This window comes from Leopardus geoffroyi, chromosome C1, assembly GCF_018350155.1.
Source record: "Leopardus geoffroyi isolate Oge1 chromosome C1, O.geoffroyi_Oge1_pat1.0, whole genome shotgun sequence".
Classification (NCBI taxonomy): domain Eukaryota; kingdom Metazoa; phylum Chordata; class Mammalia; order Carnivora; family Felidae; genus Leopardus; species Leopardus geoffroyi.
Genome location: NC_059328.1, coordinates 110,535,659 through 110,561,689, shown reverse-complemented (window position 1 = coordinate 110,561,689; position 26,031 = coordinate 110,535,659). Strand labels below are relative to the sequence as shown.

The window sequence follows — 26,031 nt, the reverse complement described above, 5'->3', positions numbered from 1 at the left end:
TACACAGTGATTGGTTAATTTGAACTTTTAAACTTTTATCAAAAATAATTATCAAATGTTTGCCATTAGAATTAGTAGGATTTTTTTTTTTTTAATCAGATGGAACGACTTTTGAGATTAGGCCATCTTGGGCAGGGAGGCAAGCTCTCCTGGGAGCCCTGTGCTGAGGTGAGAAGGACTCAGGCTCCCTGTATCACCAGGGGCCTCCCATCACAGAGACTGTCCCCAAGTTCTGGGGACTCTACTTGCCCAGCCTGCTCTACAGGCCACCACATGCTGGCAGGAAGCAGCCCAGGGTGGGAAGCAGGTAGCCTCTGTCTCCTACTTTGCCCTTCCTTTCACTGGCATGTAACTTGAAGGCATTCATCTTCTCTGAGCTTGTCCCCTAGTCTGATGGGCAGGCTGTATCATCCACTTGAGTGCTTATAAGAACTTGGGGAATCACATGGTAAATCTCCAAGCTCAATGCCCGACACAGGGGTGGGCATGTGGTGTTCATTTGTCTCCTTCTTCTCTTGTCAAACCACCCACTGTTTTTGTGGAGCACCTACTGTGTGCACATCAGTTTCCAGGCCTGCTCCCTGCCCTCCAGGGACTTGAATTTCTCCTGCCTTCGTGAAAAAGAATGAAGGGTGATGCTGAAAATAACCCACCTGCAGGAGTGATTCCTACCTGCCAGTCACTGTTCTAAGTGTCTACACGAATTACTCCATTTAATCTTTCTAATAATCTTCTCCCCATTTGATAAGTGAGGAAGTTGGACACAGGAACTTTAAGTAACTCACGCAAGGCCCCAAACCAGAGTGGAAGAGTCAGGATTTGAAACCTGGACCTACTCCCTTTGTGGCTCCAGGCATCAAAGCAACTGGTCCAAGCGTGTGTGCTGCTTATGCCCAGAGAAGGGACAGGATGGGTGTGAAGCTCTCCTGAGGATGGGTGGCTGGTAGATAGGCCTTGGGGAGTGACTTCAAAGGGGGCTGAGCTGGGGGCTAAGGGGGCAAAGGCTTTGGAGGGTGGAGGGTGAAGTGAGAGTAGAGGAGAATCACAGCTTCCCCAAGTACCTCTGCAGCAGGAAGACTTCCTCCAACACAGATGCCCTTTCTTCTGCATTCAGTGAGATTTTTCTATATCACTTATTGGCTCAGTAAATATCCCTGAACCTCATTCTGACATGGAGGTGGTAGGACTGGATCCAGTGAGGGCTTCTCCTATCTGTGGGAGGGACAGACCTAAGCAGATGGACACAGTATATTGTGTTGCAAACTATGACCCAGGGGAATAGGGATCTGAGGTAGGGTTGGGGGTGAGGTGGTGGTGGGGCATAAGATGAGGAGCAGCCTGAGATGTGTGCATACTGTGAGGGTTTTGCTCTGTGTGAGATAAAGAAAAGCTTGGGGGTCCCAACCTTATTGAAGGACAGAACAAAGTTAGAGATTGACACTTCCTATTTTTAAGACTTACTGTAAAGCTACAGTAATCAGGATAGTGTGGTTTCAGTGAAAGAATACACAAATGGATCAATAAAACAAAAGAGAGAGCCCAGAAATAGACCCACAGTCCACTGATATTTGACAAAAGCAAAGGAAATACAACAGAGAAGAGATGGCCTTTTCAAAAATGGTGCTGAAACAATTGGACATCTACATTACAAGAACAATGCCTTATCCCTTTCACAAAAATGAACACAAAATGGATCATAGACCTAAATATAAAATGCAAAACTATAAAACTCCTAGAAGCTAACAAAGGAGAAAATCTAGATGACTTTGGGTTTAGCTCTAACTTTTTAGATACAACACCAAAAGCATGATTCATGAAAGCAAGAATGGATAATCTGGACTTCATTAAAATTAAGAATTTCTGCTCTGCAAAAGACACTGTCAAAAAAAAATGATAAGATAAGCCACAGACTAGAAGAAAGTATTTGCAAAAGACATCTCTGATAAAATACTGTTCTCCAAAATATGTAATGAACTCTTAAAACTCAGCAAGGAGAAAACAAACAACCTGATTTAAAAATGGGCCAAAGAAGGGACACTTCACTAAAGAAGATACACAGATGGCAAAGGCACATGAGGAGACGCTTTGCATGGTATGTCAGCAGGGAAATGTAAATTAAGACAGCAATGAGAAACTACTACACACCTATTAGAATGGTCAAAATTCAGGGCACTGATGACAAAATGCTGGGAAGGATGCAGAACAGAAACTCTCTTTTGTTGCTGGCGCGAATGCATAATGGAATTGCACTGATGGCTTCTCACAAAACTAAGCAAACTCTTAACATACAATACAGGAATCACAAGCCTTGGCATTTACCCAAAGGGGCTGAAAACTTATATCTGTACAAAAACCTGCACGTGAATGTTTATAGCAACTTTATTTCCATTTGCCAAAACTTGGAAGCAACCAAGATATCTTTCACTAGGTGAATGTATAAATAAATTGTGGTGATCCAGACAATGGGATATTATTCACCACTAAAAAGAAATGAGCTTCAAGCCATGAAGAGACATGGAGAAAGCTTAAATGCATCATACTAAGTGAAAGAAGCCAATCTGAGAATCTACGTAGCATATGATTTCAACTATATCACATTCTAGAAATGGCAAAACTATGGAGGCAGTAAAAAGATCAGTTGTCAAGAGTTGAGGGGAGGGAGGAAGGAGTAGATAGAGCACAGGGGGTCTTTAAGGAAGTGCAACTACACTGTCTGATACTACAATGGTGGGTACATGTCGTAATGAATCCTTGTCTGAATCCATAGAATGTACAACACTAAGATGGAACTAGTGTAAACTATGGGCTTTGGGTGATTAGGATGTGCCAGTGTAGGTTTATAAATTGCAACAAATGTTCCACTGTGGTGGGGAATGTTGATAACAGAGAAAGCTATGAATTTGTAGGGGCAGAGGGCATATGGGAAATCTTTGTACCTGCTTCACAAAATTGCTGTGAACCAAAAACCGCTCTAAAAAATAAAGGCCATTTAAAAAAATCAGATTCTAGAGGTAAAAACTAAAATGTCTGAGATGAAAAATATGCTGAATGTGATTAATGACAGATTAATGCTGAAAAGACTAAAGAATTTAAAGAAAGAACAATGGAAACTATCCAAAGTGAAACATATGAACAATAAACTGTAGGAAAACTTCAGTGCTAAATATGTATAATTGGAGCCTCCAAGAGAGGGAGGAAAGGGGGAAGGACAGAAAAAATATTTCCAAGAATAACAGTTGAAATTTCCAAATTAGTTAAAAACTATAAACCCACAAGAAACATGAAGAAAACTATGTCAAGGGGCATCAAAATCAATTTGCTTGAAACCAGTGATAAAAAATTATAAGGCAGCTGGAGCAAAAAGTTATGTTCTGTACAAAGGAACAAATATGAGGAGGAAAGCAGACTTCTCATTGGAAACCATGCAAGTCAGAAGACAGGGGAGTGACACCTGTAAAGTACTGAAACAAAACCAACCTCTCAACCTAGAATTCTATGTTTGGTGAAAATATCTCCCCAAATTAAGATGAAATAAAGATTTTCTTAGACTGTCAAAGGATGTAAGAACTCAGCACTACAAGACCTGCACCATAAGACATGTTAAAGAAAGCCCTCTGGGCAAGGAAAATGATTCCAGAGAGAAATGTGGATCCACACAAAGGGATGTAGAGCATCAGACACTGTAAAGGTGTGGGTATATATAAAAAACTCTGAAAAATCTTTTAAAAGGAAAATTGTGAAATATATGACAAAAACAACAAAAAGGCTGGTAGAGGGGACATACAGAAATATACTGTTGTAAGGATCTTATACCATGTGGGTTGTACAATAATATTACTTAAAGGTAGATAGTCTAGTATAAACTCTAATAAAACCACACACACACATGCACACACAGAGTTATGTGGCCAATAAACCAAAAATGAAGGTGAAATGGAATCATTAAAAATATTCAATCCAAAGGGGGACAAAGGCAGGGAAAAAAAAGGAAAAGAGGAAAAAAGAAAAGATGGGACAACTGGAAAACAAAAAGCAAGATGGTAGATTAAGTCCCACCATATGTAATCACATTAAATGTAAATGATGTAAATAGTCAAGACTGATTTTTTTTCTAGTGTCCTGTATATTTCATGGAAGGTCAAGTCTTCTAAGTCTTAATCCATTGTATGTGGCCTAGTTTTTCCTTTCTGAAACATGTAGAAGCTGATTTTCTTCCTTTGTTCTAAACTTCTGCAATAAAGTGATTTGGGTTTTGGGGTTTTGGGTTTTTTTTTTGTTTTTTTGCTCACATAGAGCAAAACCATTATAGGTTTTGCTGGGTCCTCCATAGACCTCTCAGTCTGGAGATTTGTGTCTTTCGGTTCAAGGGTTTTCTTGTTTTTTTCATTTCTTCATTCCTGTTTTCAATGTTCTCTTCTTCACAAACTTATTATTTGGATATACACATTGTCTTGGTTCATTGTCGTTGACACATGAGTTTGTATGCAAGTGACTTCCAAGAGAAACTGTCCAGGGAGTGGGGAGCAGGAGGAGGAAGGGGAAGCAGCTAAGGGGGAGAAGGATGAGACTTCAGGCCAGGTCCCCTGAGGGGCTCTTTGGCTGTCCAGCAGGGGACTCCAGGGTGCAACTTGCACTTCAGGACTTCCTGCCCTAAGGCAAGGGACCTGGCCTTTCATTCTCTTGTGCTCCACTGACCCAGGGCCATCAGGAGTCTAGACTTCCAGCACTCTGTCCCCTGCGGATGCAAGTAAAGTGTCTCTTCATATGTGGATCCTGAGAAACTTAACAGAAGACCAGGGGGAAGGGGAAGTGGGGGGAAGTTACAGAAGGAGGGAGGCAAACCATAAGAGACTCTTAAATACTAAGAACAAACTGAGGGTTGATGGGGGGTGGTGGAGAGGGGAAAGTGCCCATGGCCTGATGGGCATTGAGGAGGGCACCTGTTGGGATGAGCACTGGGTGTTGTATGGAAACCAATTTGACAACAAATTATAATATATAAAAAAAAACAAGTAAAGTGTCTCTGCCCTTGAGCAAAAGCCCCACGATAATGAGGGAGGGGAGCAAATGAGGCCTGGGATATCAGGACAGGACATTGACAGGGCTTGCTACATGGTCTCCTAAGCAGGCCCTCTATTTTTCTTTCTTTTTGTGTCTTATTTTCTAAGCTCTTTGCCTTTTTCTCTTCTTTCTGACAGATATCTTCAACTTTTTATTCCAGTACTTCTATACATTTTGAGATGTTTACTATCATATTTTTAGTTTTCAAGAGCTTGTGTTTGTTTTTTGAATATATTTTTTTATATTCTTTCACATTTCATGGATATATCTTCTCATCTCTCAGAGGCTATTAATGATAGTTTTATTGGAATGTATGTGTGGGTTTCCTCTGAGTGGCTCATTCTGTCTGTTATGATGGAAGCCTTCCTCAGGGGTCTGCTACTCCTTGGCTTAAGAGCCAAGGCTAATATCCTGCTTGGGACAGGTGAACAGGTCGGCGGCTCCTGGGGAGCCCTGGTGGGGAGCTTTGTGGGAGAGGGGATGTATAGTCCACCTCCCCTGGTGGGACATCCTCCTGTCCTCTGGGGCTAGTAGGTTTCCCTGGAGCTTGAATACACTTCTCATCTCCTGCTTGGAGGACAAAATATCTGAGCGCAGTGTTCTGGGGGCCAAGAAGGGGAGACTGAATGCTGTTGGTTACCACCTTGGTGTCTGGAATGGCACTCACAGCCCTACTGTGCTGTCTCCACCTCCTGTCTTCCTCTGGGAGAGCAGGAGTGCAGGGGTGGGGGAGGGCAGCCTTTCCATGAAGGGTGAGTGTGGAAGAGGGGCCTAGGAATCTAGCTATTTCTCAAACAGCCTCTGGCCAGTTCTCCTTATTTTAGCCCCATTGTAGTTATTTATTATTCCGAGTTCCCGGTGCTGCCAGTTCCTGAGCATTTTGAGAATTCTGTCGTGTGAATTGGGGTGATTCTTTGCATTCCCTGCTGCTGGCTCAGGATTTGCTTTTTTCCACTTTATTTTACACCTTTTAAAATTTTGTTGGTGTTGCATCTCTCCTGTTCTCAGTGTCCTTGTGGATTTATGCCTTTTAAAAGATTTCTTCACAGTGTTTTTTTTTTTGGGGGGGGTTGCTTTTGTTTTGGAGGTGAGCAGTGGATTTTGGGGGGAGTGAAATTAGGTATGTACACTCAATTAATCACCTTGAGTTTGAAGTCTTTCTGTCTCTTTATCCTCCATGGGCCACCTACCCTCTGGGAGAACAAGGGGCTGAGTGTCTCTGGAGTGGCTGATTTCAATGCACTGTTCTTTCTCTAGGAGCCAAGCAAATGCTGGCTGCGGCCTGGGCCTACCAGGTACACAAAAGAGTACATGGCTGTGTGGGTGCTTTTGGAATATATCTGTGGTTGATATGTGTAGAGGCATCCTTCTGGCCAGGGGGTGGGCACTGGGGTGTGAGGCTGCTCCAAGTAGGAATAGTTATGAGACTCCTAGGAGCCGGATTGTAGCACCCAGCCCTTGCAGACCAATTGCCCATGTTTGTCAGTTGGTGTCTCGTGGTCAGCACATGCTATGGTCGTGGTTTCTTGCTTAGTTTTCACAATAACCTTGTCAGATGGTAACTATGACTCCCATTCTACAATCAGGAAGTTCAGGCCCAGCCGGGTGGGCCAGTGTGTGTCTAATGTTACAGAGGTTACAGAGCAAGGAGGTGAGAAGTACATTGAGTCCTAACCCCACAGTCAGTCTTTGAAGCATCTTGGGAACAACTAAGAGGCAGACGCCGCACAACAGCAGCTGGGTGTGGGTGCTCATGTTGGAACTGTAATAAATTGCTCGGTTATCTACACGATTTTAAACACTTTCCCCAACTCTCCTTGTTTATCCCCATGGTCAGCATTTGTTCTCTGGCAAAAGAAACACTCAGAGAGGAAATATTTTTTAAAAGAAATAGTCATTGCTGGGAGCCTGCATGGGTTCATTAAAAAATCATGGCTTAATGGCATTCAGTTTCATTGAACAGATACACTAAGCCGTAAGACTCGGTGTTTTTTTTTTTTTTTAATTTTTTTTTTCAACGTTTATTTATTTTTGGGACAGAGAGAGACAGAGCATGAACAGGGGAGGGGCAGAGAGAGAGGGAGAAGACACAGAATCGGAAACAGGCTCCAGGCTCTGAGCCATCAGCCCAGAGCCCGACGTGGGGCTCGAACTCACGGACCGCGAGATCTTGACCTGGCTGAAGTCGGATGCCTAACCGACTGCGCCATCCAGGCGCCCCAAGACTCGGTGCTTTTAAATAAAGTGCATGGTGAGTTCTGTAAAATATTTGACATTTCTAATTATGTTGCTGTGGACAAAATAGGGCCTGGATGAGGGTCACTGCAATTAGTCAGACACAAAGAGGGCGGAGCTCTGTGCCCATAGCTTGAGTGATGAGCCTTGTTTCCTTCAGATGCATTTTCTATACTGCGGCTGTAGGCTCTGTTTGTGGTTGTAACAGTTCATTCTGATCAATGACCTAAATCGTGGAAGGTTACTTACATTGTGCAGATGGAAGGAAAGCTGGGAGAGGGCTGCTGTTTTGGATGAGCAGTTCCAAGAAGTGCTGGAATGGTGAGTAAACCAGGAAGGTGGGGCTCAAAGGCGTGATCGAAGGCTTGCTGCACCTCCATGGAAGCTAAGTCATGGTGGGTCATGGGGCTTGGACACAGGGGGATTTAAGCTTTGCCAGAAGATTCATGGTATTTTGTAATCAGCCCTACTAGTTAGACTACAGACAGCCTCCTCAGGGTCTCAGAGGAGTTAATCCTCAGAGCCCCAATGGGTCTTTCTTTTTTCACACTTACCACCTACTCCCTTTCTCACCAGCCTGCTCAAGTATCCCTATCGTCATCTACCTGTCTACTGGCATCAACCAGTCCACCCACCCATCACCTATCCATCCAAGTACCCATCCATCCATCTATGTACCCAACCATCCATTCACCCACATATCCATTTACCCATCCAACAGCTACCCACCCATTCATCATCCCATTATCCATCCATCCATCTATCCATCCATCCATCCTTCTGGATATAGCATCCACCAAGTGCCCATCTCAGGCACTGTATCAGGTGCTGGAGAGCTAACAGATGAATTAGATGCAGCTCCTAATTTCAAAGAGCTCATGACCCATTTTCAGGTGGGCATGTGTGTGAATAGGAAAACAAAGGAAAGAGTCAGAGAAGGCCTTACATTGGGAGAAAAGGAATGTTTCTATTTAAGGTTTCTGGAGTCAAGTGAAGGGTGGAAAAGGAAAAACACTGAGGAACTAAACAGAAAGTGCCATGTCAAGATTTACATTTTAGGACCATGTCTTTGGCAGTTCCAGGCAGGATGGATTACAGGGGAAAGATGAAAGGGTGAGTAGTTGGCAGGTTGTCCTAACATTCTTCATGAAGAATGAGGTAGCCCTAGGGAATCAAAGGATAAAGGTCAAAGAAGGCCATAGGGTGAGATGCTTTGCTGGTGTAATTTCAGGCTGGGACTAGCATGTTTGATGTTTGGATTGGATGGATATTTTAAAGTGTAGGAGCAGAGATCAGGTTGGGGCTCTGGGCAGCCTAGGGGCTGTGAAGGCCAAGACATCATCATTGCCTGGTAAATGGTCTTCTCTTATTCCCCAGGCCTGGTGCCCTCCAATACTTCCTCCTCCTACCATCCTTGCTTCCCCTGACCCACCCCTCCCCTCCCATTTCTAGAATTATGAGAGCTGACAACAGCCAAGGGTCAGGGGAGAATAAGTGAATTTCCTGCTTGTAAATCACTACAGGAGCACAGACTGTTCCTTGCAGTTGCACCCTGACCAGCAGCCATTTATCTGGATAATGCATTTATTTATTGCCGCTTGACCGTTTTGCATTGAGATATATGTGCAAACTTAAAGTGCCAATGATTTGCTTGCAGACATCAAAGGTAGGGAAAGAAAATGCAATTGGGCATATTAGATTATTTGGTATTGAATTCAGGGTCTGCAGCCTCCCATTTTTCTCCATCTTTGCCTTTTCTACAAATCAATTTACATGACTTTTGCTGGAAATATTCATTGGGATCCAAATCTGGGCAAAATACAGCCTTAGTGATCATTTTCCTAGCAGAAGGCGGTGAGACACTGAACAGGGTGGCTGCTGGGCTCGTGTCAGGGTGGCTGTGCTGAGCAGGTCTCCTGCTTCCATCCTTCACACCCCACAGCCACAGCGTGGGAGCAGGGGCACACACACACGTGTGCATGCATACATTCACGTGCACACACACAGGATGAACTAGTCACTGAACTGTGGGGAGGTATTAAAAGAACGGGTCACTGATAGCTGGAGGAAATCGGGCTTGTCCTAAAGCTGCTGGGGCTTGGTGAAATCATAAGGAGGTCTCTGGGTTCTTTCTTCGGAGAGACGCAGGGGTGAGCACGCCTCATCTGGGGTGTGTGAGGATTAGGGCTCCCATGTGAAGATGCGGCAATGTCCAGCATTGAGGCTCTCCTCACTCTTATCTTCTTCTTGCTGGAGGTATGGGTGGGCCTTGTGGTCAGTGATATGGCTGGGAAGGTGGTCACCATCCAGGCAACCTGGCTGGCAGCGCCCAGCTCTCCTTCTTCTCTGTGGAGTCTCCCACCCACTCCCGGCAGCTCCCTGCCCTTCTCCAAGTCCAGACCTCTCAGCCTCCTGACCTCTCCTCACACCCCTTCCTCTACCCAAATGATGTCTCTCCTACCCCAGGATCCATCCAGTCACAGCATCACATTACCAATAATATTTTTCAACAATCGCTTCCAGAGCAAAGTTTACTTGGCGAGGTAGAATGACATGTAGGCTAAGGCACGGAACACTTAGGCTCTAGCTGGCTTTATCTCACTGACTCCATAGCTTCCTGCAAGGCCCTTTGTAGGTCTCCATTTCTGTATCTGTTAAATGGAGTAATTCTTGCTTGCTTACTTCATCAGGTTTTATAAAAATCAACAAGACAGAGAATGTGGAAATACTCTAAGGTAGGAACTTGCTGTGGAGCAGTGACTGAACGTGAGCCCCAAGTCCATGGCTTCTGCCGCATTCGCTGTGTGACTCCAGGAGTCCCTCACGTCTCTCATCTTGGGGTCCCTCCTCTGTAACACCTCAGACGGCTGTTCGGTTGTTCTGATGAGGCTGGCAGGAACAAGTAACTGTGACCAGGGAGCCACAGGCTTTGCTCAGGCCTGCCTGCCACATACTGAGTCCTCATGACCGCAGGGATTGCTATTTATTTTTAAGAAAACATTAAAATATGTGGACCTTGGGTGATTGAAAAAATGGGATTACTTTGTGAATCGAGAAGAATTTAGAAAAGTTGGGGTCTCAAGGGGAAAGGGTCCTTTCTTCCAAGTGCAATCCCTTGTCCTGAAATGAACAAGGAGCATGGGGGCGGGGGAGGTGGGAGAGAACCAGCTCCTGGGAACCTGGTGTCCTGTGGTTCCTCTGTCTGCCTGCCCTCCAGCCTCCCATGTCCTGAGAGTCTGGCGTGACCTGAGTCGGCAGGTGACTGTGCAGAGCCCTCTGGTTCTTCCTGCTCCTCTGGGGAGCTGTGCTCTGTGAACACTCCCTCCATGCCAACCAGGGGTGGGCCCCGACACTCTGTCTGTCCCCTGTCACCCACCTCAGCCTCCCCTGCCTGTTGTTCCCTGTTGCCTGCAGGAAGCTGGTCTAATGAGGTGCACTTGGAAGCCTGCTGGCTTGGGCAAAACTGCTCTGTCAGCATTTTTTCAGCTTCTAATAAATTCACAGAAAAACTCCTTGCAGACAAAAGCTTGGCATGGAGGCTCTCTGCTCAGAAAGGTGGCTCCTCTTGAAAATCGAGTGGGAATCAGTTTCCAGGGCTGTCCCTACCCCATGGTTTCCTTTTGGGAATGGATGTGGAGGGGCTGAGGAAGGAAGAGGGCAGGAAACCACTTGAAAATTTCAGACTTGCCTCCCCCAACCCTTGTCTCTCCCCACAATGCCCTCCCCTCTCACTCCCTTTTTCTCCCTCCCTTCCCCTCCCTCCCTCTCTGTCTCCCCACCCTCCCTCCTCACTCTCACTTACAGGGTCTGTGGCTGCCCTGGTATTACTCTTTGAAAACCTGGCGACTCCACCATTATACTCCTCCACCAGAGTGGAGCACGGTATTCTGTCTGTGCAAAGTGTTTCAGTCCCTGACATGGCACCCCTAACACTTGTGGCTTCTTTACACATTGCCACTTGGTTCTGGGAGGAAACCTGGGGGTTTATGGAGTCAGATGGGCCTGGATTATATTTCCAGATCATCCTCTTAGTAGATTGGAGACATGGAGACTTTCACATTCGTGACCACAGATGTGCCCAGCACACAGCTGGGGCCTTATAAAGGTGCAGTATGGCCCTGATTCTCATCGTGTCTGAGTCTCCTCTAGGGTGTGCACGTGCATTCCTTCTGGTCATCACACAGCCACTCTCCACCGGTTTACCAAGGCTGAGGTAGTTCCTGAGGCACACAGGGCCAGATGCTGGTGAGGACAAGTGTCAGTCTGCACCCCTGCAGCGGGGGAGAAGCTGAGCTCCCTTCTGACTGGAACAAAGGTGTCTGGGATTCTAAGGGGGGAACCAGGGACTGGAGGCTTGAGCATAGTCAGGCAAGTGAAAGATTCCAGAAAGCGGGTGAGAGGGCTGGTCAGTGTGGAGGCTGTGCCTGGTAACTGGCATTCGCCTAAACTAGATTTGAAGGGCTGCCTCCCTGGACTCTGCGAGGAGGGGCCCTGTCCTTCTTGATGACCACATTTCAAAGGGCTGGCCCAGGAGTCCTTGAGAAACATACTCCCGCGTTGTAGGAAATACAATACCTTTCAACAGAAGGGCCCGCAGAGGAAGAATTTACAATTTTAAGTTTTCTGAAGGAACTGCCTTATTTGGGGGTCAGGTGCCTGCATTCAGATGTCGGCTGAAGCACATGGCAAATTCTCTTGGCAGCCTTAGCTTTCTTCAGCAGGTGTTTGCAGGGGGTTGCTGTGTCCCAGAGATGCAGCCTCAGGCTGCTAGCAGCCACGTTAGTTTGTTCAAGTCCCTCAGTGGGTGTGTGGGTGGTGGAGGGACATTGCTGGTGTTGAAAGTTGCAGTTTTAGAGGCCAAGGCTGAAGCCCAGTGGAAGGGGCCCAGAGAGGCCTGACCAGGTTTTGGTCACCACTGAGTGTCATCCCCAGCAGGAAGCCGGGAGCTGTGATTCCTCTAACTTCCAAAGGAGCAGCCTGAGCCCAAGAAAGACCTGCCCACAGTTCCACATGAATGATCCAGAGTCCAGCTTATTGTCACCCTCCTGGGTCCATGCCAGCTTTGACCCTCTGAATGGAAACAGATGTGGCTCCATTTGACACTCAACGGAAGGTGGAACGAGAGTTTGTCCCAAAAGGCCCAGAGCTGCTCAGAACATGGCCCTGAGCCTCCTGTGCCCTATTCTCTGAGTGCTGAGAAGGCCCGTTTGCTATCTTGTTTCTTCCCTGGATGGATTTGTTTTCCTCAAAATGGGTGGAAGGCAGTGAAGTGGCCTCTCTTCTTCACAGGGAGGTGGCTCTGTGCTCACAGAGGCCTCCTCCTGCAGAGCCTTGCATGTGGGGAGCTCCAGGGTCGCTGGCCAGTGTGGGAGGGGCAGGGTGTGGGACATCCCACCTGCTGCACCAGGTGGTCCCCTCACAGGCTGGATCAGGGGTGCATGCTGGAGCTCTCCTGTTGTCCATCTCAGCTCCCCAAGGGCTGGGAGGTAGTGTTCTCTGTGTGGTTTGGGCTGCCACACCTCTCCAGTGAGCCCATCACCATGGAGCTGACCTGAAGCACCCTCAAGGCAGGCCTGGGCCCCCCTTTGGATGAGGAATGTGGGCTGCGCCACATGCCAGCACGCTGGGGTCTCCCCAGCCACTTTGGCAGCCAGCTCTGTGGTGGGTCCTGCTATGCCCGGGCCTGGGTCATGCACCTTCCGGAAGCTCTGTGGCGGTGAGGGATGTAGGGTCCTCCCTATGTCTGAGCGTTCCCTTGTGTCCCGTTCTCAATCTCCTTGGCTCCGCTCAGGTTACACCAGCACCAAACAGCTGGGGCATCCAGTGTAGGGTCAGACATGTGTGCTGGAGGCAGGCCGCCCCAGAGGGTGAGCTGAAGGGGCGGGCACAGGTGCTTGTTCCCACTGCCTCATGTGGGTGCTGGCAGATACAGAGACTGTGCCTGGAAAGGGCTGGTCCAGAGGGGAAGAGTGGGGTCCCATCCACATGAGGTGGAAGCTGCAGAGCAGAGAGCGGCTGGGGGACCAGGACAGAGGAGTCACTGCTGAGGGAAGGTGCCTCACAGGCTGGATCTCCAGGCTGGGCCAGCGTGACCTTGTGCTGTCACCAGGCCACAGCCCAAGGTCAGGTTTTCAAAAGCTAACCAAACTGGAGGGAGATTAAGAAAATCACGTCTCAAGGGTGCCTGGGTGGCTCAGCCTGTTAAGTGTTCGACCCCTGATTTCTGTTCAGGTCACGATCTCAGAGTTCAGGAAATCAAGCCGTGAGTCGGGCTCCATGTAGACAGCACAGAGCCTGCTTGGGATTCTGTCTCCCTCTCTGTCTGCCCCTCCCCTGCTCGCATTCCCTCTCTCTCTCTCTCTCTTAAAATAAATAAATTAATTAAAAAAACATTTTTATTGAAAAAAGAACATCTCATGTCAGTTAACAGGAGAGCCCAACTGGATCAGGAAGCAGGTGGTTTGGGACACTAGATTTCTTGATGAAACCGTCCCATGCTCCCCTTTTAGAGGTGTCTCATCTGGTGCCTCAGCGCTTCCCTGCTCTAGGTCCACGGATGACACACTCTTGGAACTCCAGGGAACTTCTGAATGAACCCAGTGCCCACTGTTTGGGTCTGTGGACGCAGGGGGACAAGGTGGCATCAGACTCAGGCCTAGGACCTCAAGTGGAGTTTCATCCATTACTACATCTTCCGGATCATTAGTCCCCATGGAGCTGACTTCCCAGGATAAGAGGTGGGAGAATGGCATTTGTCAGTTACTCTTCCTCTATCCCAGGTTCTGCAGTGCAGCATGGCCAGGCATCCCAGGGCTTTGTCCTCGTGCCCCTGCTCTGAGGGGAGGACTCTTGGCCTTCCAGGGTGAACTTCACAGTGACCATGTTCTCATGGGCAAGAAAGCAGCGGTGCCAAGTGGGCCGTCCATAGAACATGCTCACGCCAGGGTGGGACTCTGTCCTGGGGTTTACTCAAGCTCACAGATGGGTGTGATGGATGTCAGAACCCCCTGCAGCATTGTTTAAAACACAGACCCAGGGACCCTGCTGAAGCATGCATGTAATCAGGTGGCCTTCAGGCTTGGGGGCCAGGCTTACTGGGTGGGTGGCAGGCTCCTTCTCAGTCCTGAGCCTGATGCTGGCCTGGGTATATGCAGTGTGACCACTGGGCCTCACAACATTCAACCGTTGAGCCTTAAAATTAGCCCAGTACATGGAGGGATCCCTTCTGGGGTGCTGGGGGCATTCTCAGAAGTCAGGGAAGTGGCATCTTTCCTGGCATGTTTCTCCAGCAGGGTTCTGGCTGCTCCTAGGTCTGTCCAGGAGTGTATCAGCCTGTCTGTCTTTGTTTCTTTCTATGATTCTTAAAATCGTTCCTTCTAGGAGGAAGCTATTTTGCCTTCAACATTTGGGCCATTATTGTTGTTTCTTTTTTCCTAGGATTCAGGAAGGAAACCCCTCCTTCCTTCCCTAAATTGCAGTGTCCTGGGGACCATTAGTCCATAACTGGATTGGGCAGGGGGCCCAGTGTCTGCACATAACTTGCTGGGGAGACAGTTTCCTGGGGCCCACCTGATAGAATCAGTTTTAGCCTCCTGATTTCCGTTTTCTCATTCCAGGGCTCAGAACACAGCTGTTAGGCCCAGCTCCTTCCTTGTGCCTCAGTTTCCCCAGGTGTGGAATGCAAGCCCAGCTGTGCTTGCTGTTGGTTGGGGTATGGGGTCATCCTGAGGCCCCATGTCTCCTTTGGGAGCTTTGCTTCTCCTCTGGCCTCCAAGGCTTAAAGTCCCAGAACTTGTTTCCTTCTAGGAGGGGCTTTGGCATGAAAGGTGTGGCCCGTCATTAGCTTGCACAGCAGGCCTGGTCCCGTTTTCCCTGGCCACTGGTAAGAAATGGGGCTGAGCTTGGCAGGGCCAGATCCTCGGGGAGGAGCACAGCCAGCAGTTGCCCTGGAGCAGGCAGAAGTGTTCTCATTGCCCAGGTGAGATACCTTCCTGTACCTGACTGAGTAGGACAGACCACAAGGGTGGGGGCTGAAACTTGCTGGCCACTCTCCTCAGTCTCTGGTCACCTTTCCCAGCTCAAGCCTGAGATGATGAAGCACTTTCTCTCAGGGTGGTGGGAGCTCCCTGTGCCCCTGGACATCAGGATCTGGGTCAGAACCCAGATTCCTCCTCCCTTCCCCCTTTTTGGAAGAAGGGCCTTTTGTATTTGGACTGCAATCTTCTTACAAAATCTCCTCCTTGGGCCCTTACACTGCTCTCTGGCCCAGCCTAGAGGGCAGTGAAGTGAGCACAGACCTTGGGATAGAGCTGACCTGGGGTTGAACTCAGCCCTTAGCTGCCAGCACCCCACCAGGGCAGGGAGTTTGCAGGTTTTGCTCCCTTGAGTGCCCTCAGCTCCTAGACCATGTGCTGGGCTTGCTGCATACACTTGCTAAAAGATACGTGTGTGGTATTGGTACCAAAGAACATACTGGTAAGAAACAAAAAACAAGATAACCCAAAACCTGTCAGCACCTCTTCCCTGGGCTTCTACCCAGCCAGCTCTGTCTCCGTCTGTATTTGTTTATCGATATTTTGATTTTTGAGGTTTAAATCAAGGCAGACAGATGTCTCCTGGGGCAGCTGCTCAGGAAGTGTGTGGGGGCTCCCTTCTGCCTCACTGATCTCTCCTGCCTGGCTTGCTGAGGCGTCCTTGCCTGCAGCAGCTGACCCAACCACATTCCTTCTCACCTGGGGTCTGGCACAGCTTGCTCCCTGATCTCAGGAGCCCCCCTTGGTGGCTGTCAGCCTGGGCTATGTGAAGTGCATAGCAGCTGGGTCTGTCCACTGTCCACAGAGAAAGCCCAGGGAATCCCACATGTGGGCCTCACTGCTGATACACCCATTTGCATTGTCACATGTCCATGGTCTTCTCAGTGACACTTCCCCTAAACCATATCTGCTCCTTGCTCTGGCTCATTGTTTTCTGGAAGTTGTGAGTTTGGGGCACAAACACCTACTTCTGTTAGAAACCCCTTTCATGGTTTCCCTCATTGTGAGCCCATGGTGACACTAGGGAGTTCAGACCCAGGCCACAGACATACAACTTTTCATTCCTGGTGACAAGAAGGGATAATCTTGCTTTTTCCAGCTTCTAGAAGCAATGCACATTCCTTGGCTCCTGCCTACATGACTCCAGTCTCTGCTTTCATGGTCACAGAGCCTCTCCTGCATTTGACTCTCTTGCCTCCTTCTCATAGGGACCCTTGTGATTCCATTTAGGGTTTACCTGGATAATCCAGGAAAATGTTCCCATCTCAGGGGCCTTAATTTAACCATGCCTGCAGTCCCTTTGGCCAAAAAAAGTGATATTCACAGTTCCAGGGATCAAGGCATGGTCATCTTGGTGGCGGGGGGTGGGGTTCAGTCCGCCACAACAACTTTAGAATTTTCTAAATGCACCATGTGTCAAGACTGCAGAGTAGAAAGGATTCTGTAGCTGGGATTCAGACACGGGCTGTAATTGTGGCTGTCCCATGTGGGTGGCCTGGGACAGGACCTCACCTCTCTGGGCCGCAGCTCACTGGGCTGGATCTCAGAGTTCCTAGGCTTCTTCAGCACAGGCACTGCCTTTGAACATTCTTGGTGGCTTGAAATCAAACAACTGAGTGTCTGCATTAGAGGATGGAAAAAAAAAAGGGTTGGGTTGAGGCACCACAAAATGAAGTACCAAATGGTGTCTGAACCTTTATTTCTCAGCCCAGGGTCAGTCCCTGCTAATTTATCCAGGTAGTAATTCCCAAAGTCTGAAGACTGAGCTCTTTTCCTTCCCACTGTTTAAAAATGTTTGCTAGGCACTGCCAAGTGACTTGCAGTTTGCTGCAGGTTGGGCTCCAGGAAGCAAGAAGTTTCCCCCAAGCTAACTTGAGGTGCAGATTAGTTTAGGAAGTGTTGGGTCTGCACCTGAGGAAGGAGGGGCAGGACACAGGCCTGGGCAGAGGGCTCAGCTGAGCTGCAGTGACTCAGCTGGCCCCACAGATAGCTGGGGGTGGCCATGAGAGCGCAGTGGAGTTGGGACAAGGGGTGGGAGCAGGTCTGTGTGAGAGTGTGTCCAGCAGTCATGGATGTGGCCATCTGGGGAAGGGGTGTGGCCCTAGGCAGTCCCCAGGGGCTGCACTTTCAGCAACTGGAGAATGAAGCCTTCATTCCTAAAGGAGGAGCCAAGGCATATCATTCCCTCTCAAACCACCTTTCCTTCTTTCCTTCTTGCCTCTGCACCTTTGCACAAGGTGGTCCCTGTTCCTGGAATGTCTTTCCCTTCTGTCCAGGTCCTTTAGCTCCCTAGTAACTTCTAGTAACTTCTGCCTGGTGTGCTCACCCACCTCAGAGAGCCTACCTCCATGGGCCTCTCACCTCTGCACACTTGAAGCTGCTGCTCTTGCTTTGGAGGCTCTTGCTGTCAGATTATAGGAGTATTTGTTTATGGATCTATACTATGGCCTGAATGTTTGTGACCCCCCCCATTCATGTTGAAATCTGAACCCCCAAAAGTGATGGTATGTAGTAGACAGAGCCTCTGGGGAGGGCTTAGGTCATAGAGAGGGGGCCTCTGGGGAGCGCTTAGGTCACAGAGAGAGGGCCTCTGGGGTAGGCTTAGGTCACAGAGAGGGCCTCTGGGGAGGGTTTAGGTCATAGAGGGGGCCTCTGGGGAGGGCTTAGATCATAGAGGGGGCCTCTGGGGAAGGCTTAGGTCATAGAGAGGGCCTCTAGGGAGGGTTTAGGTCATAGACACGGCCTCTGGGGAGGGCTTAGGTCATGAGGGTGGAGCACTCAAGAGTGGGATTAGTGCTCTGATAAAAGACCCCATAAAGCTCCCTAGCCCCTTTTCACTGTGTGAGGATATTAGCATCCTTTGGCCTGAAAGAAGCCCTCACCTGACCTGCCAATGCCTTGACCTCCAGTCTCCAGAACTGTGAGCAGTATGTTTCTGCTCTTCATAAGGCACTGGTCTGTGGTATTTTGTTCTAGCAGCCCAAACAGACGAAGACAGTCTATCTCTCCACCAGCCTGGCTGCTGGAGGGCAGCTGCTGTGTCCTATACATTTTTGAGTAAGACCCTACATAAGTGAGTAGTTCATTTAGGTTGCATGATTTTCTGGCTACAGAGGATTTAAATGACTTGAATCTCCTAGGACACATGATTCTTCAGGCTTCCAGACAGGAATCCTAACCTTCTAATCTTCTCCACAGAGTGGCAAATGCAGGGCTTAATTGAGCTGTGTTAGGATGATAACCCAGGCAGCCTAATAAAATGAGGTGTAGGATCACAGGCAGGGCTTGCTCTGTGAGCAATTTTGAACTGTCATGGGGAGGTGGTAATACGGGATGAGGGTGGGAGTTTCTGGAGCCAGTATGCGTGACACCAGCCTGGAAATCCATTTATAGATCTAATGGCGATGGTTTGGATGGACTCACTCAAAACAGTGCATGCACAGAAAAGCTTGGGATCTTCTGGATGAAGCTAAGTGTTGTGTTTTTTTTTTTTTTTTTTCCTTTAACTTAATGATAAAACCCAATGAATCCTAGGACCTGCCAACAGTGGTGAATTGGTTCTGTTTCCACAACCTCAGGGACTGCTTGGAGGGAGGAGAGAGGAATACCTCCAACAAGGAGGACAACTTTTCATGGCACATGCTGCTTAATGTTCCCTGAACTGAGCTTCCCATCCAGGGAGAGTGGACACCTTGACAGCAAGGAGCCCCCGGGGCAGGGTGTGAGGCAGAACGGGAGTGTTGTTACCATGCAGATTCCTAGGCCCTGCCCATCCATACCTACTGAACTGGGGCTGCTGGGGGAGGGGATGGGCATTCATAGCTTTTAGGTTTCCAGGGGACCCTGAGGCCTGCAGAATGACATTTGGCATCCACTGCCAGGACAGGCGAACACCCCCGTAGATGGACCTTGGAAAAAATGAGACATCAATGAGGTTCAATAGTGTTACCTCACTCCCTCAGCTAGTGACCCTGCTGACTGAAAGTAGAGCTGCTATTGATTGAGCACTTGTGTGCCTCCTGAGTTAGGAACTATTATTGTCCCCTTTTATAGATGACTATGTTGAGGCACAGGGAGGCTTGAGTAACTGTTTCAAGATGCTAGGGCTGAGGGTGGTGAACTCAGCATTCAAACCTGGCCTGCTGATTCCATGCTGGCTCTTAACCCTACTCTACATGGGCTTCTATAAACTAGGGTGTCACGGAGCCCCCTGCAGGCTCTCTGCTGCTCCTTGCTGGGTGTCCTTGGATGGCCCCTTCCCTCCTCCAGCCTGGGCTCCATGACCCCAGGCTGCTCTGTGGGCCAGGGCTGGGGCTGGCTCCCATCATGTCCCCCCGGCCTGAGTCGCCTCTCCTGTACACCTGCTTCCGTGGTTCCACAGGAAACTGAGCTGTCATCTAGGTAAGAAGGTGGAGCTACCTTGGTTTCTATTTTGAATCTGGGACCCCACCTCTGAAGGGAAATACCATTCCTGCTTTTTAATTATTCAAAACAAGTTTTAAATTAAATGTTATCTGATTCTGTGGTCATTCATTGTAGTGAATCTGGAAAATTGAAAGTGGAATAATGCAGAAAATTCACCCCTAATTCTCCTACTTGCTGTTAGCATTATTACATTTTTCTTTCTGGTGTTTCTTAAATTTGTTTTCCTTTTCTTTTTTATATATTTTTAAATTTATTTATTTGTTTATTTATTTATTTATTGAGAGAGAGAGAGAGAGAGAGAGAGAGAGAGAGAGAAAGAGTGCCTGAGCACACTCCTGAGCGTTCCTAAGCAGGGGAGGGACAGAGAGAGAGGGGGACAGAGGATCCAAAGCAGGATCTGGGCTGACAGCAGAGAGACCCATGTGGGACTCAAAATCACAAACTGGGAGGGAGATTAAGACCTGAGCCGAAGTTGGATGCTCAACGGACTGAGCCACCCAGACTCTGGGTGCCCCTGTTTTCTTTTTCTTAATTGAGCCCACACTGTAAATAAAATCTTGCATTCGGATTTTAGTTCAATATTAAATCAGAAACATTTTCTCACATCATTAAAACAGCTTTTTGTAAACATTTTTCATAGGTACCCAATATCCCATCGATATGATAATTTATTACTTAACCACTTCCCATGTTTGGGTTACCTTTAATTTGTTACTATGATGAGAATGCCTGACAGACATCTTTGTGTGTACACCTTTGTCTTAGTCTCTGTGCAGACTCTGTCGAAGCGGTATCTGTAGGCTATTACAAATCGCCAGGTTGCTTCCCTGCAAGCTTACGCTAACTTGTTTTCCTGCCCTGTGAGTTAATATTTGACCTCAAAGAGAGGCTATGAGTCCTCCCTCAGTTATGAAATGACTCCCCAGATTAAACTGGGGCAGAAAGAACAAGGGTGGCCCCCTTCTCCATGAAGGGAAGCCGCTGGGGTCTTCCAGCCTCTGTTATGGGAGCATGTGGTGTGTGGAGCAGGAGGCATACAGCTCATCTCTAGGCAGGTTAGGTGGGTCATATTTGCCTGTTAAGCCAGTTATTTTTAATGGATTTCATTTTAAAAGATCCATTGCCAACCTAATGTCAAAGAATTTTATGTAGGAATAACTTTTAGATTTTGATGTGCTTCTGCTTGGTCACTTAGAGGAGGGATTTTATCCTCTAAAATGTCACGTTCCCATGCCCCTCCTCACCTGCAGGTCACAGACCCCAGGCCTGCTGTCATCCCAGCGCCCATGTGGCTCCAATGCCTTGGCATACCCTCTCAAGCTTGCCGGCCATGGGGGCCCTCACCGCCTCCCCGGGGCAGGAAGGGGTGCATAGGGAGGAAGTGGGCTGGCAGCCTGGGTCCACCATGGCCCTCCCTCCCATGCCCAGGACAGACAACCCACTGGCGCTGTCTGCCTGTTGGACCTGGGTATCTCCTCAGGCACCTTCTCAGCACTGGGAGTCATTGCCTGTCAAAATAAATTTCAATTTATTTACACAGAAAATTGAAGCTCGTTTTCCATCCCCATTTAGCCCCCTACAGTTACGGCATCCACCACAGGGTAGGTGTTGGCCCTGTGATTTCTCCCTGCTTGTGGACATGACTTGTGTGGCTGGACGACTAGCAGGAGAGTTTGAGTGGCTCCAGCCATGTTTGGGCGCCTTGGTCCCCACAGGGCCTTTCAGCTCCCACCTCTCTGATCAGGCTGGAGGCTGCTCCTCCCTCCCCAGACTTTCTGACCTCAGCGGGAGCTGCTTTTAGGCTTTTCTGTCTACTCTGTGTCTTTCATTGCCTGTGTCCTCTGTCCTTCCTGACTGTAGTGGGGCTTGTTTTGCTATAGGTTCCTGTAAGGAGTCACTTTGCAAGTGTGAATTTAAGAAGCAGGTGGGAGCTGAGGGAAGCTTTGAGGACATGGAGGCAGTGGCAGGTGGCCCTCTGGGGCTGGAATACCCACACCTTCTCCCAGCTCCGGCCTGCCCTTCATTGACCTCTGTCCTGTTGGGGTTGGGGGACCTGAGCCCTTAGCAGTAACAAGTCAGTTGCTGGCTGATGGGATTCCCGAGGCCAAGTGGAGTCACTCTGCAAAAGCTCACAGAGTCTTCATTGCCAAGGCCTTCTCTCCATATGGACGGTGAGCTCCTCCAGAGTGGGGACCACAGCCGGCAATGCTGCTTCTCCCTTGGTGTTGACTCTTTGTAAATGCGTAAGAGGTCATGTTACTGATCTTCATTCACCAAGTAGCTATGGAGCCCCTACTCTGAGCAGGTGCTGTTCTAGAGCCTGACATCCCTGATGACCCATGAGCCTGCGTTCCAGGTGGGGGAGGAATCAAACAATAAATGCCAAGTGTTTCATACTTCATGCAGTGTGGTGGAGGTAATTAAGTGTCTGTAACAAAGTAGGACCGAGTGAGTGGGCTGGGAGTGCCAACTGTAATTTCACAGGGTGACCAAGGCAAGCCTCAAAGAGCAGATGACATTTGGGTGAATGGTTGGAACAGGTGAGGGTGTTGACCACGAAGATATCTATGAAAGGAATGTTCCGGACAGAGGGAACAGCAAGTATAAAGACCTGAGGGCAGATGTGAGACACAGTGAGGTTGCATGCAGAATGGCTGGAAGGCCAGATCCACGGGGCCCGTGAACCTTCACAAAGGCTGGGGCTTCCCCTCCAAGTGAGGCAGCAGCCCTGCTGGGCTTGTGGGAACACACTGTGGAAGGCTGGTTGGAAGGACTGTGCAGTAATCCAGACAGGGGCTGATGGCAGCTGGGACAAGAGAGTCAGCTGCGAAGGTGGCAAGAGGTGACTCAATGTTGGATGCATTTTGAAGGTAGAGCTGGCAGAATTCCCAGGACGTGGAGTTTGAGGGAAAGAGGCATCAAAGACAATTACAGGGGTTTTGACCCTCTCAGTCAGGAGCATGTGCTGCCATTATCGGACACGGCAAAGGCTGTGGGTGGCACAGTTTGGGGCAAGAGACGGAGAAGTAGTTCAGGCTGGGACCCACAGGGCTGGAGGTGCCCACAGACCCCCAGAAAGCCTGCGTGCTGGAGGCTCCAGGTGGGAGGGCAGGCTGTGGGCCCAGGCTGGTGAGCAGAGGACCACCTATAGAGGCCCTCAGTGTAGCAGGACAGTCACCAGCTTGAGGACAGCAGAGGGGTTGCAGCATCTGGGGAGAGGTGGGCAGGCAAGACCGGCCACCTTGCTGTGTGGAAGGGGGCACGCATGGTGGAGCCTTGGGGACTCATGTGAGCTCCGTGCCATGGTAAAAATTAATGGATGACTACAGCAATCCAGTATAGGCTGTGCTACCAGTGGTTCAGATCCTTTAGGAATGAAGGTGTAGGTCACCTGGCCAGGTGAAGAACCATGATCCACTGAGGTGCTGGCAGAGGGAGAGGAAACAGGCATGGGTAGAGGGAAAAGGAAGTTGTGAAGGCCAACTAGGGCTGTAAATGCTGGACGTGAGTTCTCTTCTTTATTAGGCACACATTTGTATATATTTACCCATTTCTTTTTTCTCTCTCCCTCCACTACTTGCTGATACAGGATCTCACATGGAGATTGTGGCTGAGCTGGAAAAGGGAAGAACATTCTCTAGAGACAGTTCCATGCCATACAGACCTTTGTCCCTGTTTTTTTTTTTTTTTTTTTTTTAATTTTTTTTTTTCAACGTTTATTTTTTTGGGACAGAGAGAGACAGAGCATGAACGGGGGAGGGGCAGAGAGAGAGGGAGACACAGAATCGGAAACAGGCTCCAGGCTCCGAGCCATCAGCCCAGAGCCCGACACGGGGCTCGAACTCACGGACCGCGAGATCGTGACCTGGCTGAAGTCGGACGCTTAACCGACTGCGCCACCCAGGCGCCCCCCTTTGTCCCTGTTTTGAAGGGGATTCAGTGTGTTTCCAATTCTGTGAGGTACTGCTGTGTGGGGTGAGATACAGGCATGGGGCTGCTGTCCTTGCTGTCGGAGACTGTGCATGTCCCTTGTGGGCTCCCATCACCCCTACATTCTGCTCTGGGTCAATGCAGGTGAGATGTCTGGAACTATGTATTCCCCCTTCCTCTTGGTCTGGCAGAGGCAGGCAAAGAGAGGTGCGGGTGAGATTTGGGAGGTGGAGGAGAAAGGGAACACATGCGTCCTTGGTGGTAGGTGATGATAGCTTATGAGGGTCAGCTGCTTGGTGCTGTGGGCTGCTGAGATAATTTCTGGTGGCCTCCTTGCTCCCCAGCTGTCCAGCCATCATGGATGCCTCTAACTGTCCCTGTGAAAACCATTTCCACGACTAAGTGGGATACCTTGAGGGGATGCAGCCTGATAAGAGCTGGTGCGTATGCTGGGCCACATGCACCTGAGTGTGCCTAGGAGCTGGGGCATGGTTACTGATATTTCTATGGAATGCACACAGGTACCTTCCCCTGCCCTCTTTGTGGAGAGGTGTGTGAAAGGCTCCATGGGCTGCCCGGGAACGTTACAGAGTCTCTGTGCCTACAGATGATTTTATCAATGTTTAACTAAACTTCCCTCGTAAAATTGACAAGCAGTCGAAAAATATTTCTGCTAATAAGCCGTGGATTGATGATCACACTAATAACGTAAGCAGAAGAGACAAGAGGTAGCACGACTGGCAGATATACTCTTAGTGGGGACTTTCCTTGCTTCCACATTATGTTGTGAACATACTGCTGAACTGGTGAGAGTTTATATAGTTGCATCCTTAATAATCTTTTTTTAAATTGTATAACTTAAAAATAGATTTGAAAATAAAAATAAATTTTAAAACGATCGTGTTTATAGATTCAGTGGCTTAGTAGAGAGCGTGTAGGTGACAATGCCCATCTGTGTGTGCTCATGCCAGGCTGAGGGCATGGGGCAGGAGATAACGTGGGGGTGGGTGGAAGTTGGATGGAAAAGCTATCTTTTTCCTTCCTTTGCATTTTCTAGTAGCTTTCTGCATAGACAAAAGCTAATTCTTTTTTTTAATGTTTATTTTTTGGATAGAGAGTGGGGGGTGGGGGGCAGAGAGAGAGGTAGACACAGAATTTGAAGCAGGCCCCAGGCTCTGAGCTGTCAGCACAGAGCCTGGTTCAGGGCTTGAACTCACCAATGGTGAGATCAGACCTGAGCTGAAGTCAGACACTTAACCTACTGAGCCACCCAGGAGCCTCCAAAAGCTACTTCTTTTTGACTATCAATTCTATATTTAGACACTTCACCAAATTCTCTTATTTTTCTCATAGATTTTTCAATGGAATCTCCTGGATTTTCCAGATATACAGATAGTAATAATTTTGCTTCCTTCCTCCTAATTTTTATTATCAAACTACCAGGCCTAAACTGAATTCTGTATCACCAAAGTATAGAATCTGAATGTGTGTGTAAGCTGTTATAGAAGTTAGAGAAAGACATCAACACTATTTTATGGGGCTAGCATAAAACTCACACTGAAACTTGACAAAGAGAGCCCCAAAATAAAAATTCATATTGATTGATGCAAAAGCTTGAAATACAGTTTTAGCAAATCAAGTTTATAAACAAACTAAAAGAACAATGCAGTACAACCCATGGGTGCTCGTTCCCAGAATCCAAGGACATTTTACTGTCAGAAAATAATTAACATTATACAAAATATTGGGAATTAATTTCCCATATTAAAAGGTCACAAGAAAAAATAAACCACTACCTGGAGATTATCTCCACTAAATTCAAAGTGACATTTGATAGAAGTGTACAGTCATACCTAAAACAGGAATAGACAAATACTTCCTCCATGTAGCAAGAGAAACAAACTTAAACAAGAAGCCAGCATCCTAGGAATAGGGACTTTCTGAGAGCACATCCATTAAAGGCAGAAATGGGAAAGATGATCATTAATAAGAGTTGGTAAACAGAAAGGAATAAGGTATAAAAATTAGGAAGAAGGGAGCAAAACTATCATGACTTTCAGGTGACTTACTTGTGTACCTGAAACCAGCAGGAGAATCTCGTGAAAAACAAAGGAATTCGGTTGTGGAACAGATACACAGAATATTTTCCTGTAATAATTCATCTGCTAATTTTGTTCTATACTCTACACATTTTTTCCTATATTCAAATTTGTTAATTCACATTTTCCTGGAAAGTCATCTGTTTCTTCTAGATTTTGTATTGTATTTGCATGGATTTGAGCAAAACATGCTTTCATTATGTCTCATGCATTTTTTTCTGTCATTTCCTATTTTCACTCATAACTTG

At 48.0% G+C, this 26,031-nt stretch overlaps 2 long non-coding RNA genes across 3 annotated transcripts; one reads left to right on the top strand and one right to left on the bottom strand.

The window, feature by feature from the left end:
* Positions 1-9,794: 9,794 nt before the first annotated feature.
* Positions 9,795-17,858, bottom strand: LOC123598746. Of its 2 annotated transcripts, XR_006712768.1 has the most exons (3): positions 17,691-17,849; positions 16,842-16,949; positions 9,795-10,937 (listed from the first exon to the last, which is right to left on the bottom strand). It is a non-coding gene; the product is annotated as an uncharacterized LOC123598746 (long non-coding RNA). The 2 variants fall into 2 exon arrangements; XR_006712767.1 differs by lacking the exon at positions 9,795-10,937 and having other exon boundaries at positions 13,673-16,949; positions 17,691-17,858.
* Positions 17,859-23,665: 5,807 nt separating this feature from the next.
* LOC123596722 lies at positions 23,666-24,582 on the top strand. Its single transcript, XR_006711826.1, has 2 exons — positions 23,666-23,714; positions 24,029-24,582. It is a non-coding gene; the product is annotated as an uncharacterized LOC123596722 (long non-coding RNA).
* The last annotated feature ends 1,449 nt before the right edge of the window (positions 24,583-26,031 follow it).